The sequence below is a fragment of the Triticum dicoccoides genome, chromosome 2B (genome assembly GCF_002162155.2).
Source record: "Triticum dicoccoides isolate Atlit2015 ecotype Zavitan chromosome 2B, WEW_v2.0, whole genome shotgun sequence".
NCBI classification, from domain to species: Eukaryota; Viridiplantae; Streptophyta; class Magnoliopsida; order Poales; family Poaceae; genus Triticum; species Triticum dicoccoides.
Window position 1 is genome coordinate 123,962,817 of NC_041383.1, and position 21,460 is coordinate 123,984,276.

Genomic DNA, 21,460 nt, shown 5'->3' on the forward strand with positions numbered 1-21,460 from the left:
TCGTGGCCCCCTCGGGCACCGTCTTGCGTTGGTTTTTCTTCCCAAAAATCATAAATGTTCCAAAAATGACCTCCGTCCGTTTTTATCCCGTTTGGACCCCATTTGATATTGGGCTTCTGCGAAACATAAAACATGCAACAAACAGGAACTGGCACTGGGCACTGGATCAATATGTTAGTCCCAAAAAATAATATAAAAAGTTGCCAAAAGTATATGGAAGTTGTAGAATATTGGCATGGAACAATCAAAAATTATAGATACGACAGAGACGTATCAGCATCCCCAAGCTTAATTCTTGCTCGTCCTCGAGTAGGTAAACGATAAAAAAGATAATTTTTGATGTGGAATGCTACCTAGCATAATCTTGATCATATGTCTAATCATGGCATGAATATTAGGACACGAGTGATTCAAAGCAATAGTCTATCATTTGACATAAGAACAATAATACTTCGAGCGTACTAATAAAGCAATCATGTCTTTTCAAAACAACGTTGCCAAAGAAAGTTATCCCTACAAAATCATATAGTCTGGATATGCTCCATCTTCACCACACAAAAAATTCAAATCATGCACAACCCCGATGACAAGTCAAGCAATTGTTTCATACTTTTGACGTTCTCAAACCTTTTCAACTTTCACGCAATACATGAGCGTGAGCCATGGATATAGCACTATAGGTGGAATAGAGTATGATGGTGGAGGTTGTGTGGAGAAGACAAAAAGGGAGAAAGTCTCACATCGACGTGACTAATCAACGGGCTATGGAGATGCCCATCAATTGATGTCAATGCGAGGAGTAGGGATTGTCATGCAACGGATGCACTAAGAGCTATAAGTGTATGAAATCTCAAACTGAAACTAAGTGGGTGTGCGTCCAACTTGCTTGCTCATGAAGACCTAGGGCATTTGAGGAAGCCCATCGTCGAAATATACAAGCCAAGTTCTATAATAAAAATTCCCACTAGTATATGAAAGTGACAATATAGGAGACTCTCTATATGAAGAACATGGTGCCACTTTGAAGCACAAGTGTGGTAAAAGGATAGTAACATTGCCCCTTTTTTCTTTTTCTTTTCTTTTCTTTTTTTTGCGGGCTTCTTTGGCCCCCTTTTTTTTATTTAAGCTTCTTTGGCCTCTCCTTTTTATTTATTTATTTTTATTTTTTTATGGGGCAATGCTCTATAATGATGATCATCACAGTTTTATTTACTTACAACTCAATATTACAACTCGATACTAGAACAGAGATATGACTCTATATGAATGCCTCCGGCGGTGTACCGGGATGTGAAATGATCTAGCGTAGCAATGACAACAAAAAAGGACAAGCCATGAAAACATCATGCTAGCTATCTTACAATCATGCAAAGCAATATATCTCGGAATGGCTATGGAAATGCCATAATAGGTAGGTATGGTGGCTGTTTTGAGGAAGATATAAGGAGGCTTATGTGTGATAGAGCGTATCGTACCACGGGGTTTGGATGCACCGGCGAAGTTTGCACCAACTCTCGAGGTGAGAAAGGGCAATGCACGGTACTGCAGAGGCTAGCAATGATGGAAGGGTGAGAGTGCGTATAATCCATGGACTCAACATTAGTCATAAAGAACTCACATACTTATTGCAAAACTCTAGTAGTCATTGAAACAAAGTACTACGCGCATGCTCCTAGGGGGATAGATTGGTAGGAAAAGACCATCGCTCGTCCCCAACCGCCACTCATAAGGAAGACAATCAATAAATACCTCATGCTCCAACTTCGTTACACAACGGTTCACCATACGTGCAAGCTACGGGAATCACAAACTTCAACACAAGTATTTCTACAATCTACAACTAGCCACTAGCATGACTCTAATATCACCATCTTTATATCGCAAAACTATTGCAAGGAATCAAACATATCATATTCAGCGATCTACAAGTTTATGTAGGATTTTATGACTAACCATGTGAATGACCAATTCCTATCATCTCTCTAAATAGATATAAGTGAAGCAAGAGAGTTTAATTCTTTCTACAAAAGATATGCCCATGCTCTAACAAATATAAGTAAATCAAAAGAGCATTCTACAAATGGCGGTTTTCTATGTGAAGAGAAACACGCAATCCAACCTTCAAATGATATAAGTGAAGCACATGAAGCATTCTATAAAGCCATACTCAAAAGATTTAAGTGAAGTGCAAAGAGCATTCTATAAATCAACCAAGGACTATCTCATACCAGCATGGTGCATAAAAGAAAAGTGAAAACTAAATTCAAAATACGCTCCAAGACTTGCACATATCGCATGAACGAAACGAATCTGAAAACATACCGATACTTGTTGAAGAAAGAGGAGATGCCTTCCGGGGCATCCCCAAGCTTAAACGCTTGAGTCTCCTTGAATATTTACTTGGGTTGCCTTGGGCAACCCCAAGCTTGAGCTCTTGCCTCTCTTCCTTTTCCTCATATCGAGACCTCCTCGATCAAACACTTCATCCACACAAAACTTCAACAGAAAACTCGGTACGATCCGTTAGTATAATAAAACAAATCACTACTCTAAGTACTGTTGAAAACCAATTCATATTTTATTTTTGCATTGTGTATACTGTAATATAACTTTTCCATGGCTTAATCCACTAATAGAAATTGATAGTTTCATCTAAACAAGTAAACTATGCATCAAAAACAGAACCTGTCAAAAACAAACAATATGTAGAAATCTGAACATTCACCATACTTCTGGTACCCCACAAATTCTACCAAAATTAGGAAAAATAAAAAATTTGTACATAAAAAAAGTGCAAAACTTTTTAGAACCATTTGACGTTCCAATAAAAATGTAAAATCGCGCACTACAGCCAAAGTTTCTCTCCTGCATCGTACAAACCAACAAGCATTGTAAACATCCTAAAGGCAATCCTTGGCACATTATTTTATAATAAAATGTAATTGTACAAGGGGATACTTATTTTTTATGAAACTTTTCTGTAATTAATATTCACAAAGTTTCCGTGAGCATGAACAAAGTTCAAGGAGCTCTCCCACTTCAACAATGCTTGTCTTTCTCACTTTCACTTTCCTTTTTGAAAAGTTTTGGGTTCCCCTCTTTATTTTTTTTGTTTTTAGACTATATAAAAGCACTCAACATAAATAAATGACTCTCTAAAACTTCCGACTTGTCTCCCAGGCAGCGCTTATTTTAAAGCCATTAAGCTAGGCATAAAGTGCTCAAGCGATGGATCCACCCGGATCCCAAGGTATATCAAAGCCAATTTTAATTAACAATGATTTGTAATTTAGTAGTGAGCACAAAGTAACATATATCACGCAACCACGAAGTCTAACTCTCTTCCTATGCATCGGCATGTCATAAAAGAACAATTCATGCACACCAAGTAAAGGCCAATGCTTAGTATAAGCAGTTTCTCGCAATTTTATCATATTGGAAACATAGAGAGGTGGAGATATAGTTCCTCTCTCATAATAATTGCAAGTAGGGGCAGCAAGAACATGCATATCACATTCATCAAAATTATCATGTGCAATGGTAAAAGGCAACCCATCAATATAATCCTTAATAAGGACAAACTTCTCCGATATAGTGTAGTTGGGAGAATTCAAAAAGATAATAGGACTATCATGCGTGGGTGCAATAGCAACAATTTAATGTTTAACATAAGGAACTATAGCAAGTTCATCTCCATAAGCATAATTCATATTGGCATCTTGGCCACAAGCATAGCAAGCATCATCAAAAAGGGATATTTCAAGAGAATCAACGGGATCATAAAAATCATCATAGTAATCATCCTTCGGTAAGCACGAAGGGAAATTAAACAATGTATGAGTTGAAGAGTTACTCTCATTAGAAGGTGGGCACGGGTAGCTAATCTGCTCTTCCTCCTTTTGTTCTTCGCTCTCCTCATCATCTTTTTCATCCAATGAGCTCACAGCTCCATCAATTTCTTCTTCCATAGACTCCTGCAAAATATTAGTCTCTTCTTGGACAGCGGAGGAGTCTTCAATATATAGTTTAACATAGGCATTAGAAGCATAATTATCATAACAATATTTAAGTATGGCAAAATTTTCAGATTTATAGAGAGTAGCATCATACTTTTCAATCAAAGAAGCAATTTCATAAGCACCCTTAAAAGCAAAAAATTCTTCAATTTGTTGGACATAATAGTAATTATAAACACCCTTAGCATATAAAGATATGATTCCATTATCACTAAACTCACATTGGTAGGGAAGGTGTTTCTTAGGGTTTTCAGAACAACAAGTAAAATCATATATTTCACATAAATTCCAAGCATAGCATTGCAAAGGATGAATTTGATCAAGTAAAAGTTTCCCTTTTTCAGATATACGGTGTCGCACATAACAAGCATGCTCATCTAAAGATTTGCCCTCAACTAAGCTAGTTGGGGTTTCAGCACGAGCACAAAGGGATCGAAGATGATCCAAGTAAAAAGCTTCAGGAGTGTGATAGATTTTGAGTGGTCCTTCAACCATAGGTTCAATAGGTACAACTAATTTTTTTGGTATTTTACATTTCCTACCCGTAACTAAAGATAGAAAACAACTAAGAACAGCAAATAAAAATTACTTAGTGATAAAGAAAACAAGCACACACGAGAATATTCACCCCACGCTATGACTCCCCGGCAAAGGTGCCAGAAAAAGGTCTTGATAACCCACAAGTATAGGGGATCAATTTTAGCCTCTTTCGATAAGTAAGAGTGTCGAACCCAAGGAGGAGCTAAAGGTAGAACAAATATTCCCTCAAGTTCTATCGATCACCAATACAACTCTACGCACGCTTGACGTTCGCTTTACCTAGAACAAGTATGAAACTAGAAGCACTTTGTAGGTGTGATAGGATAGGTTTGCAAGATAATAAAGAGCATGTAAATATAAACTAGGGCCTATTTAGATAAATAAGAAATAAAGTAAATATAGCGAGTGTGGAAAAGTGGTGGTAGGAGTTGTGAAATTGTCCCTAAGTAATTGACTACTTTACTAGACCGATAGCAAGTTTCATGTGGGAGAGGCAGAAGCTAACATACTTTGTCTTCTTGGATCATATGCACTTATGATTGGAACTCTAGCAAGCATACACAACTACTAAAGATCATTAAGGTAAAACCCAACCATAGCATTAAAGCATCAAGTCCCCTTTACCCCATACGCCACAACCCTCTTACTCGGGTTTATGCTTCTGTCACTCAAGCAACCCACTATAAGCGAATCATGAACGTATTGCAACACCCTACAGCGGGAATCCCTCATGCTTGCGCGGCACGGAGGGCACAATAGGATAGCAACATAACCACAAGCAAATTAAACCAATCATAGCAATTCATCAATCACTGGTAGGACAATGAAAATCTACTCATACATGATAGGATGGCAACACATCATTGGATAATAATATGAAGCATAAAGCACCATGTTCAAGTAGAGGGTACAGCAGGTTGCGGGAGACTGGACCGCTAATATAGAAGGGGGAAGGTGATGGAGATGTTGGTGAAGATGACGGCAGTGTTGGTGTAGATCATGGTGATGATGATGGCCCCCGGCGGCGTTCCGGCGCCACCGGAAGCGAGGGGGAGAGAGAGCCCCTTCTTCTTCTTCTTCCTTGACCTTCTCCCTAGATGGGAGAAGGGTTTCCCCTCTGGTCCATGGTCTCCATGGCTGTGGAGGGGCAAGAGCTCCTCCGAGATTGGATCTGTCTCTCTGTCTCTCTCTGTTTCTGTGTTCCTGGATTCTGCCCTTTCACAGTTTCTTATATATCCGCAGATCCGTAACTCCTATTAGATTGAAACCTTCGTCCAGATTTTTCTCTGAAAATTGGCTTTCTTGCGGCAAAAGAAGAGCATCAACCGCCTTACGGGGTGCCCACGAGGGTCAGGGGCGCGCCTGCCCCACTGGGGTGCGCCCCATGCCTCGTGGCCCCCTCGGGCACCGTCTCGCGTTGGTTTTTCTTCCCAAAAAGCATAAATGTTCCAAAATTGATCTCCGTCCGTTTTTATCCCGTTTGGACTCCGTTTGATATTGCGTTTCTGCGAAACATAAAACATGCAACAAATAGGAACTGGCACTGGGCACTGGATCAATATGTTAGTCCCAAAAAATAATATAAAAAGTTGCCAAAAGTATATGGAAGTTGTAGAATATTGGCATGGAACAATCAAAAATTATAGATACGACAGAGATGTATCACAATGCTCGTCTGGTTCAGAATGCCGAGGCAAGGCTTTATGCGTTGAATGCATTGAACGCTACACCACTTGAGGGCATTGAAAACATTCCCATCGTGCATGAATTCCTTGATGTCTTTCCTGAGGAACTTCCAGGGATTCCCCCTGCTAGAGCTGTCGATTCATCATTGACTTGAAACCAGGCACCACTCCTATAGCCAAACAGCCCTACAAGATGCTGCCGCATGAACTCATTGAGCTTAAGGAGGAAATCGACAAATCTCTACGAAGTGGTTTCATTCGCCCAAGTTGCTCTCCTTGGGGAGCACCTTCTCACTTTGTCAAGAAGACGGGTGGGACAAATCGATTGATCCAAGACTACTATCCTATTAACCAAGCTACCATTCAGAACAAATATCCTCTTCCTCGGATCAATGATCTGTATGATCAACTGGCTGGTTTGTCAGTGTTCTCTAAACTCGACTTGAGGTTGGGTTACCACCAAATCTGTGTTCGTGAAGAGGATATCCCGAAGACCGCATTTGTGACTCGCTATGGTTCATACGAGTACACCATCATGTCTTTTTGGATTAACTAATGCTCCAGCCACCTTCTCTCGTCTGATGAACTATATCTTCATGGAATACCTTGACAAGTTTGTCATGGTTTATCTGGATGATATCCTTGTATATTCCAAGAATGAAAAAGAACATGCTAAACATCTTCGTCTTATTCTGGAAAAGCTTAGAGAGCATCAACTCTATGCCAAGTTCTCCTAGTGTGAATTATGGCGTCCCGAAGTAACCTATCTTGGGAATGTCATCTCCAAGGATGGTATAGTTCCTCTCTCATAATAATTGCAAGTAGGGGCAGCAAGCACATGCATATCACATTCATCAAAATTATCATGTGCAATGGTAAAAGGCAACCCATCAATATAATCCTTAATAAGAACAAACTTCTCCGATATAGTGTAGTTGGGAGAATTCAAAAAGATAATAGGACTATCATGCGTGGGTGCAATAGCAACAATTTCATGTTTAACATAAGGAACTATAGCAAGTTCATCTCCATAAGCATAATTCATATTGGCATCTTGGCCACAAGCATAGCAAGCATCACCAAAAAGGGATATTTCAAGAGAATCAACGGAATCATAACAATCATCATAGCAATCATTCTTCGGTAAGGATGAAGGGAAATTAAACAATGTATGAGTTGAAGAGTTACTCTCATTAGAAGGTGGGCACGGGTAGGTAATCTGCTCTTCCTCCTTTTGTTCTTCGCTCTCCTCATCATCTTTTTCATCCAATGAGCTCGCACTCCATCAATTTCTTCTTCCATAGACTCCTGCAAAATATTAGTCTCTTCTTGGACAGCGAAGGAGTCTTCAATATATAGTTTAACATAGGCATTAGAAGCATAATTATCATAACAATATTTAAGTATGGCAAAATTTTCAGATTTGTAGAGAGTAGCATCATACTTTTTATTCAAAGAAGCAATTTCATAAGCACCCTTAAAAGCAACAAATTCTTCAATTTGTTGGACATCATAGTAATTATAAACACCCTTAGCATATAAAGATACGATTCCATTATCACTAAACTCACATTGGTAGGGAAGGTGTTTCTTAGGGTTTTCAGAACAACAAGTAAAATCATATATTTCACATAAATTCCAAGCATAGCATTGCAAAGGATGAATTTGATCCAGTAAAAGTTTCCATTTTTCAGATATACGGTGTCGCACATAACAAGCATGATCATCTAAAGATTTTCCCTCGACTAAGCTAGTTGGGGTTTCAGCACGAGCACAAAGGGATCGAAGATGATCCAAGTAAAAAGCTTCAGGAGTGTGATAGATTTTGAGTGGTCCTTCAACCATAGGTTCAATAGGTACAACTAATATTTTTGGTATTTTGCATTTCCTACCCGTAACTAAAGATAGAAAACAACTAAGAACAGGAAATAAAAATTACTTAGTGATAAAGAAAACAAGCACACACGAGAATATTCACCCCACGCTATGACTCCCCGGCAAAGGCGCCAGAAAAAGGTCATGATAACCCACAGGTATAGGGGATCAATTTTAGCCTCTTTCGATAAGTAAGAGTGTCGAACCCAAGGAGGAGCTAAAGGTAGAACAAATATTCCCTCAAGTTCTATCGATCACCGATACAACTCTACGCACGCTTGACGTTCGCTTTACCTAGAACAAGTATGAAACTAGAAGCACTTTGTAGGTGTGATTGGATAGGTTTGCAAGATAATAAAGAGCATGTAAATATAAACTAGGGCCTATTTAGATAAATAAGAAATAAAGTAAATATAGCGAGTGTGGAAAAGTGGTGGTAGGAGTTGTGAAATTGTCCCTAAGTAATTGACTACTTTACTAGACCGATAGCAAGTTTCATGTGGGAGAGGCAGAAGCTAACATACTTTCTCTTCTTGGATCATATGCAATTATGATTGGAAATCTAGCAAGCATCCACAACTACTAAAGATCATTAAGGTAAAACCCAACCATAGCATTAAAGCATCAAGTCCCCTTTACCCCATACGCCACAACCCCCTTACTCGGGTTTATGCTTCTGTCACTCAAGCAACCCACTATAAGCGAATCATGAACATATTGCAACACCCTACAGCGGGAATCCCTCATGCTTGCGCGGCACGGATGGCACAATAGGATAGCAACATAACCACAAGCAAATTAAACCAATCATAGCAATTCATCAATCACTGGTAGGACAATGAAAATCTACTCATACATGATAGGATGGCAACACATCATTGGATAATAATATGAAGCATAAAGCACCATGTTCAAGTAGAGGGTACAGCGGGTTGCGGGAGAGTGGACCGCTGAATATAGACGGGGGAAGGTGATGGAGATGTTGGTGAAGATGACGGTGGTGTTGGTGTAGATCATGGTGATGATGATGGCCCCCGGCAGCGTTCCGACGCCACCGGAAACGAGGGGGAGAGAGAGCCCCTTCTTCTTATTCTTACTTGACCTTATCCCTAGATGGGAGAAGGGTTTCCCCTCTGGTCCATGGTCTCCATGGCTGGGGAGGGGTGAGAGCTCCTCCGAAATTGGATCTGTCTCTCTCTGTTTCTGCGTTCCTGGATTTTGCCCTTTCACAGATTCTTATATATCCGGAGATCTGTAACTCCGATTGGATTGAAACCTTCGTCCAGATTTTTCTCCGAAAATTAGCTTTCTTGCGGCAAAAGAAGAGCATCAACCGCCTTACGGGGTGCCCACGAGGGTCAGGGGCGTGCTTGCCCCACTGGGGTGTGCCCCCTGCCTCGTGGCCCCCTCGGGCACCGTCTCGCGTTGGTTTTTCTTCCCAAAAATCATAAATGTTCCAAAATTGATCTCCGTCCGTTTTTATCCTGTTTGGACTCCGTTTGATATTGGGTTTCTGTGAAACATAAAACATGCAACAAATAGGAACTGGCACTGGGCACTAGATCAATATGTTAGTCCCAAAAAATAATATAAAATGTTGCCAAAAGTATATGGAAGTTGTAGAATATTGGCATGGAACAATCAAAAATTATAGATACGACAGAGACGTATCACAATGCTCGTCTGGTTCAGAATGCCGAGGCAAGGCTTTATGCGTTGAATGCATTAAATGCTACACCACTTGAGGGCATTGAAAACATTCCCGTCGTGCGTGAATTCCTTGACGTCTTTCCTGAGGAACTTCCAGGGATTCCCCCTGCTAGAGCTGTCGATTCATCATTGACTTGAAACCAGGCACCACTCCTATAGCCAAACAGCCCTACAAGATGTCGCCGCATGAACTCGTTGAGCTTAAGGAGGAAATCGACAAATCTCTACAAAGTGGTTTCATTCGCCCAAGTTGCTCTCCTTGGGGAGCACCTTCTCACTTTGTCAAGAAGAAGGGTGGGACAAACCGATTGATCCAAGACTACTATCCTATTAACCAAGCTACCATTCAGAACAAATATTCTCTTCCTCGGATCAATGATCTGTATAATCAACTGACTGGTTTGTCAGTGTTCTCTAAACTCGACTTGAGGTTGGGTTACCACCAAATCTGTGTTCGTGAAGAGGATATCCAGAAGACAGCATTTGTGACTCGCTATGGTTCATACGAGTACACCATCATGTCTTTTTGGCTTAACTAATGCTCCAGCCACCTTCTCTCGTGTGATGAACTATATCTTCATGGAATACCTTGACAAGTTTGTCATGGTTTATCTGGATGATATCCTTGTATATTCCAAGAATGAAGAAGAACATGCTAAACATCTTCGTCTTATTCTGGGAAAGCTTAGAGAGCATCAACTCTATGCCAAGTTCTCCAAGTGTGAATTATGGCTTCCCGAAGTAACCTATCTTGGGAATGTCATCTCCAAGGATGGTATTGCCATCAACCCCGAGCGAGTTCATGCTATTCTCGATTGGACTCCTCCGAAGAATGTCAAGCAAGTCAGAAGTTTTCTCCGACTCGCCGACCATGGCTGTCGATTCGTCGAGAACTTTTCCAAGGTCACTAGACCTCTGACTAACCTGCTTCATAAGGGCGTCAAGTTTCAGTGGACAGAAAAGTGTCAGGAAAGTTTCCAGGCGCTCAAAGACAAGCTGACCTCTGCCCCAGTGCTTGCTCCACCTGATACTAAGAAGGACTTCGTCATTTATTGCGATGCTTTACGTCAAGGCTTAGGCGTTGTCCTAATGTAGGAGTGCAAAGTGATTGCTTATGCCTCTTGTTAGTTGCGCCCTCACGAAGAGAACTATCCAGTTCACGACCTCGAGCTTGCTGTCGTTATACATGCACTAAAACAGTGGCGACATTACCTTCTCGGTAATCGTTGTGAGATCTTCACCGACCATGAAAGTCTGAAGTATATGTTTACTCAGCCAGACCTAAACCTCCGTCAGCAGAGATGGATGGAGACGGTAGCAGATTTTAACTTGGGTATATCCTATACTCTAGGCAAGGCTAATGTAATGGCTAATGCCTTGAGCCGCAAGTCTTACTGCAACCACCTCCAGGTTCACAAAGTTCAGACCACGCTTGTTGCAGAATTCGGAAAGCTGAACCTCCATATTTATCCTCCTGGTGCACTCGCTCCCCCTCCTCTTGAGCACCGCAAAATGAACCTCCATGTTGTTTCCCAGGGTTATCTCAATACACTGGTTGTTATACCAGATCTCGTGGAAAGCACCAAGACGCTGCAGAAGTACGACTCTCAAGCCCACAAGATTAAGTTCTACCTCGAAGAAGGAAAGCCCTCGTTCTTCACTATTGATGATACTGGCACATTGTTCTTTAAAGGTCGCCTAGTGGTCCCTTCAAAAGATAACCTGGATATGACTCAGGAGGTTATGAAAGACGCTCATGATACACCTTTGTCTATTCATCCAGTAGCACAAAGATGTACCAAGACATTCGTCCGAGATTCTGGTGGTCTAATATGAAGCAAGACATTGCTCATTATGTTACTGAATGTGACGTTTGTCGTCGTATAAAAGCAGAGCATCAAAGGCCTGCTGGAACTCTTCAACCTATCTCTATTCCTGAATGGAAATGAGACCATGTTGAAATGGACTTCATCACTGGTTTTCCCAAATCGCATAAAGGTAATGATGCTATTCTAGCTGTCATTGACCGGCTTTCTAAAGTTGCACATTTTCTGGCTATCAAAGAAACGATCACTACTAGTCAGCTGGAGACCCTCTACATGTCCAGAATTGTCTCACTACACGGTATTCCACTGGTTATCAGCTTGGACTGTGGCAGTTTATTCACTTCAAGATTCTGGCAAGTTTCCAAGAAGCTATGGGGACTCATCTATCCTTCAACACTGCTTTCCATCCTCAGTCGCAAGGGCAAGTTGAACGTGTCAACCAAGTTCTCGAAGACATGCTTCGATCTTGTGTTATTTCCTTCGGTAAGAAATGGTAGGAATCTCTCCCGTATGCTAAGTTATCTTATAATAATAGCTATCAAGCTAGTCTGAAGATGGCCCCCTTCAAAGTGTTATATGGACGAAAGTGTCGAACCCCTATGAACTGGTCAGAAACTGGGGAATGTCCACTCTTTGGTCCCGATATCATCCAACATGCCGAAGAACAAGTCCGCATTATTTGCGAGAATCTCAAGACTACTCAGTCGCGTCAGAAGAGTCAGTATGACCGTCATCATAAAGACATGGTCTATCAACCTGGCGAAAAGGCTTATCTTTGAGTCACACCAATGAAGGGTGCTCACCACTTCGGGATCAAGGGCAAGCTAGCACCTCGCTATATTGGTCCTTTCATTATTCTGGAAAGGCGTGGAAAAGTGGCATACCAACTAGAGCTTTCGCCAAACCTTTCTCATGTTCACGATGTGTTCCACATGTCACAACTCCGCCACTACTTCAAGGACCCAATCCGAGCAGTGGATCATGAAGTGATCGAGTTGCAATAGGACCTCTCCTATAAAGAACATCCGGTATGCATTCTCGACCAAGCTGAACGCCGCACGCGTCAGAAGGCAATCAAGTTCCTCAAAGTCCAGTGGTCGCACCATTCTGAAGATGAAGCCGGTTGGGAACGTGAGGATCATCTGCGCGAAGAATACCCCGCACTATTTCCTTCTACCTCCTAAATCTCGGGACGAGATTTCTTGTAGTGGAGGAGATTTGTAACACCCGAATAATTATGCTACAGTGAACCCATGCTAATGATGCCATGTCACCTCTGGTTACTGTTGCTAATCCCGCTTTAGTTCAAACGATTCAAATTCAAATTTTAAGTATTGGCAAACATCAAAAAAATTCAAACATTAAAGATAAAATGTTCGGAGTGTGCCGATAAAAGCCTAGGTATTTATGGTAAAGGAACCATGCTTTTATAAAAAGCCTACATATTTAAAAAAACAAAAAAACAGAAAACAAAACTAACTAAAGAAAGAAAGCAAAGCCCCCCCCCCTCTCCTTGGGCCGAATGGCCCAACTGGCCACCCAGGCCCAGCCGGCCGGCCTACCCCATCCCACCTTAACCCCCACTTTCCACCTGAAACCCTAGCCGTCACCCCAGTTCCCTCAATCACTCTCCTCTCCTTCCCCCGATCCAGATCAGATCGGGGCTCGAGCGCTCGTCCTGCACCGCACCGTCGCCTGGACCTCGCCGGCCTGCTTCCTCGACGGCCTGCCTCCTCGCCGAGACATCGTCTTCGACCTCCTCCCCACGCCCCGCTGCCATAGTCCCAACGCCCCATGGTGAGACCCGCGATCTTCTCCTATCCCCGCACCCGTTGTCCGCTCCGGCCGCTCATCCACGCGCACGCACGCGTCATGCTCGTCTGCACCGCGTCGTGGCCATACTGTCGTCACTGTTAGCCACCGGCCCCGTGTTGCTTCACCACCGCCACGCCTCGCTACTCCCTCGCGCGCATGTGCACACCCCCCGCACCCGCTCCCCGCGATGTGGTCGTCCCCTGCTTCCGGTCGCGCCTGCCCGTGCCGAAGCGCGCACGCTCGCGCTACCCGCACTGCTGCTTCTCCACCTGGCTCCGGTGTGCATGCCGCCGCTGAGCCCACGCTGGTTGCTCGCCGCGTCTGCCCCCGCCCTTGACCTCGTTGGCCGTGCTCGCATCCACTCGCCGCCGTCGCCACCCTACCTCCCCACCTGTGCCTCGCCCCTCGTGCTGCTACACGCCCTCGCGCTGCTCCGTCCCGCTGCCGCTGCTACGCCTCTCGCCGCCGGTTGTCGCTAGAGCCTTGCCATTGTGCCCGGCGCCGGCTAGCGCGCGCTAACCCCCTGCCCCGCACGGCTTCCTCAAACGGGCGACGCCTGGATCATCGAAGCCCGTAACCGCGCGCCCGTTAAGGCCCTAGGCCACTGGACAACGGGGCCCACGCCCCTAAGAACAAAATGTAAAATAAAATAAAATAATAATAATTAATAATTAAATTAATTAAGTAAGTAAGTAAATTAATTAACCTAATTAATTGTAATTAATACACCTAATCATTTAGTTAGACTAACTAAACTTGATTAGTTGGTATTAGTCTATGACATGTGGGGCCCACCTGTCAGTTTGACACAGTCAACGGTCAGAGTTGACCGCTGATGTCATGATGACGTCATTAAGTGATATTGGATTTAATTAATTTTGTTAATTCTAAAAAATGAGTTAAAAACTTTGAAAATTAATATAAAATAAACCGGGACTTGGATGAAAAAACTTTGTACATGAAAGTTGCTCAGAACAACGAGACAAATCCGAATACGCAGCCCGTTCGTCAGCCACACGTCCCTAGCATAGTGAACGTGCAACATTTCACCTCTGCTTCATCTGTCCGAAAATGCAAAACACCGGGGATACTTTCCCGGATGTTTCCCCCCTTCGTTGGTATCACCTACTACCGCGTGAGGGCACACCTAGCACCAATCATTGTCATGTCATGCATCATCATGCTTATGTTTGCATATTTTTTTATTGTTTCTTCCCCCTCTTCTCTCCGGTAGACTACTAGACCGACGTCGTTGCTGCCCCGGTCGACTACGGTGTTGACGACCCCTCCTTCTTGCCAGAGCAACCAGGCAAGCCCCCCCCCCCCGATCACCAGATATCGCATATTCCTTCTCTCTACTGCTTGCATTAGAGTAGTGTAGCATGTTACTACTTTTTGTTAATCCTATTCTGTTGCCTAGCCTGTCATTGTTGCTACAATTGTTGATACCTTACCTACAATCCTAAATGCTTAGTATAGGATGCTAGTTTATCATCTGTGGCCCTACATTCTTGTTCGTCTGCCATGCTATACTATCGGGTCGTGATCACTTGAGAGATGATCACGGATATATACTATACATACATACGTAATATTCAGGTGGAGACTAAAGTCGGGTCGGCTCGTAGAGTACCCGCGAGTGGATCTTTGTGGCGGAGCGACAGGGCAGGTTGAGACCACCTAGGTGAGAGGTGGGTCTGGCCCTAGTCAGCGTCCGCGGTTACTTCAAAATAACACGCTTAACGAGATCTTGGTATTTGATCTAAGTCTGGCCACTGGCCTATACGCACTAACCAACTATGCGGGAACAGTTATGGGCACTCGATGTCGTGGTAGCAGCCGAAGCCTTCTTGACGTCGGCGACTGAGTGGTGCACCCCGGGTTGGACTGGAACGCCTGCTCTTGTATAAGGGAGGCTAGGTCTGCTCGCCGGCCGCGTACGCAACATGCAGGTGTGCAACAGGCGATGGGCCCAGACCCCTGCGCGCATAGAATTTAGACCGGCGTGCTGGCCTCTCTATTGTGCCTAGGTTGGGTTGCGACGTGTTGATCTTCCAAGGCCAGGCATGACCCAGGAAAGTGTGCCCGGCCACAGGGATCGAGCGTGTTGGGTTATGTGATGCACCCCTGCAGGGAAGTTTATCTATTCGAATAGTCGTGTCCCTTGGTAAAAGGATGACCTGGAGTTGTACCTTGAGCTTATGACAACTAGAACCGGTTACTTAATAAAACACACCCATACAAGTTCCAGAGACATGCCAGTGATCACTTTCCCACAGGGCAATGAGGGGAGGATCTCCGGGTATGATTATGCTATGCGATGATACTTGGTGAACTTACCATCTACTCTCTTCTACATGCTGCAAGATGGAGGCTGCCAGAAGCGTAGTCTTCGACAGGACTAGCTATCCCCATCTTATTCTGGCATTCCGCGGTTCAGTCCATCGATATTGCCTCTTTACACATATACCCATGCATATGTAGTGTAGATCCTTGCTTGCAAGTACTTTGGATGAGTACTCACGGTTGCTTTGCTCCCTCTTTTCCCCCTTTCCTCTTCTTCTCAGATGTCGCAAGCAGATGCTGGATCCCAGGAGCTAGACGCCATCGTCGACGATGACCGCTAATACACCGAGGGTGCCTACTACTACGTTCAGGCCGCCGCCGACGAGGAGTAGTTTAGGAGGATCCGAGGCAGGAGGCTTGCGCCTCTTTCGATCTGTATCCCAGTTTGTGTTAGCCATCTTATGGCAACTTGTTTACCTTATGTCTGTACTCAGATATTGTTGCTTTCGCTGACTCGTTTATGTTTGATCACTTCTATTCGAGCCCTCAAGGCCCCTGGCTTGTAATATGATGCGTGTATGACTTATTTTACTTTTACAGTTGTGTTGTGATATCTTGCCGTGAGTCCCTGATCTTAATCGTACACATTTGCGTGCATGATTAGTGTACGATTGAATCGGGGGCGTCACATACACCTCTAATGTATCTACTCTTCCAAACACTTTTGCCCTTGTTCTGGACTCTAACTTGCATGATTTGAATGGAACTAACCCGGACTGAAACTGTTTTCAGCAGAATTGTCATGGAGTTATTTTTGTGCAGAAATAAAATTTCTCGAAATGACCTGAAACTCCACGGAGTCACGTTTTGGAATTAGTAAAAAATATTGATGAAATAATCAATAGAGGGGACCTACACCCTGTCCACAAGGGTGCAGGGCGCGCCCACCCACTGGGGGGCGCCCCCCTGCCTCGTGGGTCCCCTGGACCTCCATCGACCTCAACTCTAACTTTATATATTCACGTTTGGGGAAAAAATAAGAGGGAAGGATTCATCACATTTTACGATACGGAGCCACCGCCAAGCCCTAATATTCTTCGGGGGGCTGATCTGGAATCTGTTTGGGGCTTCGGAGAGGGGAATATGTCGCCATCGTCATCATCAACCATCCTCCATCACTAATTTCATGATGCTCAACGCCGTGCGTGAGTAATTCCATCATGGGCTTGCTGGACGGTGATGGGTTGGATGAGATTTACCTTGTAATTGAGTTAGTTTTGTTAGGGTTTGATCCCTAGTATCCATTATGTTCTAATATTGATGTTGCTATGACTTAGCCATGCTTAATGCTTGTCACTAGGACCCGAGTGCCATGATTTCAGATCTGAACCTATTATGTTTTCATGAATATATGTGAGTTCTTGATCCTATCTTGCAAGTCAACTACTACGTGTTATGATCCGGCAAACCCCGGAGTGACAATAGTCGGGACACTTCCCGGTGATGACCGTAGTTTGAGGAGTTCATGTATTCAATAAGTGCTAATGCTTTGGTCCGGTACTCTATTAAAAGGAGGACTTAATATCCATTAGTTTCCAATAGGACCCCATTGCCACGAGAGGGTAGGACAAAAGATGGCATGCAAGTTCTTGTCCATAAGCACATATGACTATATTCGGAATACATGCCTACATTACATTGATGAACTGGAGCTAGTTCTGTGTCACCCTAGGTTATAACTATTACATGATGAATTGCATCCGACATAATTATCCATCATTAATCCATTGCCTATGAGCTTTTGACATATTGATCTTTGCTAAGTTACTTCTCCGTTGCCACTGTTACGATTGCTACAAAAATGCTACTGTTACTTTTGCCACCGTTATCGTTACTTCCATACTACTTTGCTACTAAATACTTTGTTGCAGATATTAAGTCTTTCAGGTGTGATTGAATTAACAAATCAGCTGCTAATACTTGATAATATTATTTGGCTCCTGTTGTGTCGAATCAATAAATTTGGGTTGAATACTCTACCCTCAAAAACTGTTGTGATCCCCTATACTTGTGGGTTATCACGGCTCTTCTCCCAGTTGTTGTGGTCTTGGCCTGCTTTGGCAGCCTTGTCTCTAAATCCGATCGAACCTTTGGGATTTTGCGGAATTTGGTCGGGGCGAAAGCCTTGCTCGGCTCGCCGTTGCTGGCGGCAGCAACACCTACAGTGTCGTTCCCTTCTTGGAGGTTCCATCATGGCCTCTTCCCCGCGCACCTATGCGAGTATCAGGGGAAACCCCAGATCTGGTTCACTAGATCGGACAGCGGCGGCGTCTCGGCGTTGTATCCTTCATGAAGACGATGTTTTGCTTCTCATGGTGTGTTCGGTGTTGGCTTTGGAGACTTTGGACACTTTGCTGGTGCGGGCTCCTCCTCTTGGTGTGGGCATCCGGGGCGCTATGTACGGCCTCGATGATGCTCTCTCCATGGCTTCTCCTTCTAGTCCGGCTAGGTCCTGCACCCCATTTGCCGATCCTCTAGGCACATAGGTGGGAGGTACGTTGATCCGATTCGTCCTGGAGGCGCGGCAGTGCGACGATGGTGCTCGGCGTTGGTCACGACGCGGCCTAGATGCCTTTGTATCTCGTATCTTTGGCTTGTGTGCCGGAGTTTGAGCTAGGAGAGTTCTTTGTTGTGTTGTATCTCTTCTTGTTGTTCCCACACCTTATGCGGTGCTTTTCTCTTTTACTCTTTTATGTCTTTGTAATTTCTCTTCTACCTATCAATGAATGATATGCAAGCTTTGCGTATATGCAAAAAAAATATCGGCCCCAACGAGCCGACGTGTTTCGCTCGAGCCTCCTGGCGTGACACCAGGGACGGGGATTGATGTAACCCGCGAACACTCCAATGGTAATCTATCCCGGTAACTTTGATCCAGAGAAAAAAAGTTGTCGAAACATACCACGGTAACTTTTACGTAAATAACACGGTAAATTATGCACTGCAGTCATGATAATTTCCTCACAAACACCTTGATAATTTTTTACCTGGGATTTTTTTTTTGGTTAAAAACATATCCTGGTAATTTCTTGTAAATACTCCATGAACCTGATAATTTATGTATAAACATCATGCTAACTTTGACCCCAAGGAAATTTGTTGAAAATATATCAATAACTTCTTTGTAAATAGCAGATAGCTTACACAACACAGACCTGATAACTTGTGTACAAACATTATGGTAACTGTTAACCAGGAAAAAAATGTTGAAAATATACCTCCAATATTTTTTTATAAATAGCATGATAATTTACGCAACACATACAAGATAACTTACATACAAACATCGTGCTAACTTAACCCCGGCGAAAAAAGTTGTTACAACAAGCCTTCGGTAACTTCTGCATAAAAAGTGTGCTAACTTACGTATCATAGGTTTGGTAACTTAGATACCCTCAGCCTAATAACTTTTAACCAAAAACACCATCGGAACATAATAACATGAGATCTATTTTCAAAGATCTCATCGTGACGAATTTGTGGTGAAACTGGATTTTAAAGCTGGCCGAAGGTTTGGACTACAAAACATTTTTGAATTTTCATAGTGAGGATAATATAAGATGGCATTAGTTTTTTTTACTCTAGACTTTGGACTGAAAAAAAAAGAATTGTCAAAAATATCAACAATGATCTAATTTCAAAGATCTCATCGCGATAGATTTAACGGTGAAAACAAACTTTTCATCAAATTTTCCATTGAGACATAAAACATTTTGAGTATTGCGAACCAACATGTGATTAGATGGTTAGGGAATCTCCAAGGTGGACCCATAAACCTCCCACAACTATCTGTACTGCGGAAGTCATCCAACGCGGCCCTGTATCGGTCCGCGAGGCGATCCGAACGCGATTTCTCCCTAAAAACGGAGACAAAAGTGGGGGAGGTTTGCGAGAGTCCAGACACACGAAACGTACGAATCCGACACCCCAGGCCCACCCAAAACCCTTCCTAGACCCACGACTCCATCCTCCTCATTTTCTCTTCTTCCTTCTTTCTCTCTTGCCGCCGCTGCCGCTCCACCACCCCGGCCACCATGCCACACCCCTGCCGAAAATATGTGTCTCTGACACCTTCGGTGATCCAGCAGGGCTCCCCGCCGCTTCTCCTCCGTCTCCGTTCAACCCCCTGTCCTCCGACCGTCCCGCCAGGTACCATCCTCTACCATGCCCGACAACTATTCGATGAATCACCAAAGCTAAAAACAGTTGTCCCTTCTTGTTTGTAGCAATGGATTTCGATTTGGAGTACATATACGAGTAGTATGTTGAGTCCTCTGACGGCTCGTCGGACGAGGAGGAGTACTCCGATGAGACAGCGATGATGCAGGTAGTCCTTGAAGATGCGGAGCGTGCGGAGGAGCATGTTCTCAATGTCAAGGGCTCGATCAAGGGTCATCGCGTGCTCAATCACAACAGGGCGCGTGGGCATTTGACACTGATGGTCGGCTACTTTTCCCCCGATGCACTCTTTGCTGACCATTTTCGCTGGTGTTTTTGGATGCGCAAGACCGTCTTCGATCGTTTGTACCATGGCGTCCAGTCCTACGATGAATACTTCATCCTGAAGAAGGACGCCATGGGAACGATTTGCTTCTCTGGTTACCAGAAGTGCACAGCGGCACTCCGGATGCTTGCATATGGCACGGCTACTGATTCATGCGACGATTACCTATGGATGTCTCAGAGCACAGGCGGAGATGGCATGGTCAGGTTTGCAACTGCCGTGGTCGAGGTGTTCAGACCTCAGTACCTGAGAGAACCAACTGTGGCAGACACCGAGAGGCTTCTGGCAACTCAGAAGCAAGAGGGTGGCCAGGTTTGCTTGGATCTCTTGACTGCATGCATTGGAAATGGAAGAACTGCCCGAAGGCTTTACAAGGGCAATATCAAGGTCATGTTAAGAAGCCCACCATCATTCTTTAAGCAGTTGCATCACATGATCTTTGGATTTGGCACGCTTTCTTTGGCATGCCCGGGTCTCACAATGACATCAATGTGCTGCAACGATCGCCGTTGTTTGTGAGGCTGACTAAAGGAAAAGCTCTGCCTTGCCACTATACTGTGAATGGAGATGAGTACAACATGGGCTATTATCTGGTTGACGGTATCTATCCTGCATGGGCTACCTTTGTCAGCACAATCTCAAACCCAATTTTCTAGAAAACGACTCACTTTGCCCAAAGATAAGAAGCAGCTAGAAAGGATGTCGAGAGGGCATTTGGAGTTCTTCAGACCCGTTTTGCAGTTGTTCGTGGACCTGCAAAACAATGGGATCCGCACCCTTGTGCGAGGTGATGACATGTTGTGTGATCATGTACAACATGATCATCGAGGATGAGGGTGACGATGCTGCCGCAGCTCTGAAATTTGAGAACATGGGTGATCCTATCCAATTTTCGGACCAGAATCCGGTCAGATTTGAGGAGTTTATTCAAATGCATCAACAAATTCGGCATCGACCAACTCACAAGAAGCTCAAGGAGTATCTGATTGAGCATCAGTGGACGTTTAAAGGGGACAACAATTTTTGGATGTAAAATATTTCAATTTTTTAAATTTAAACTAGTGTTGAATGCGGCTATTTAAACGGTTGTGCCCTTTGTGTGCGGCTATTTGATCGTGTGGACTGGGGGGAAACCGAAAGGTC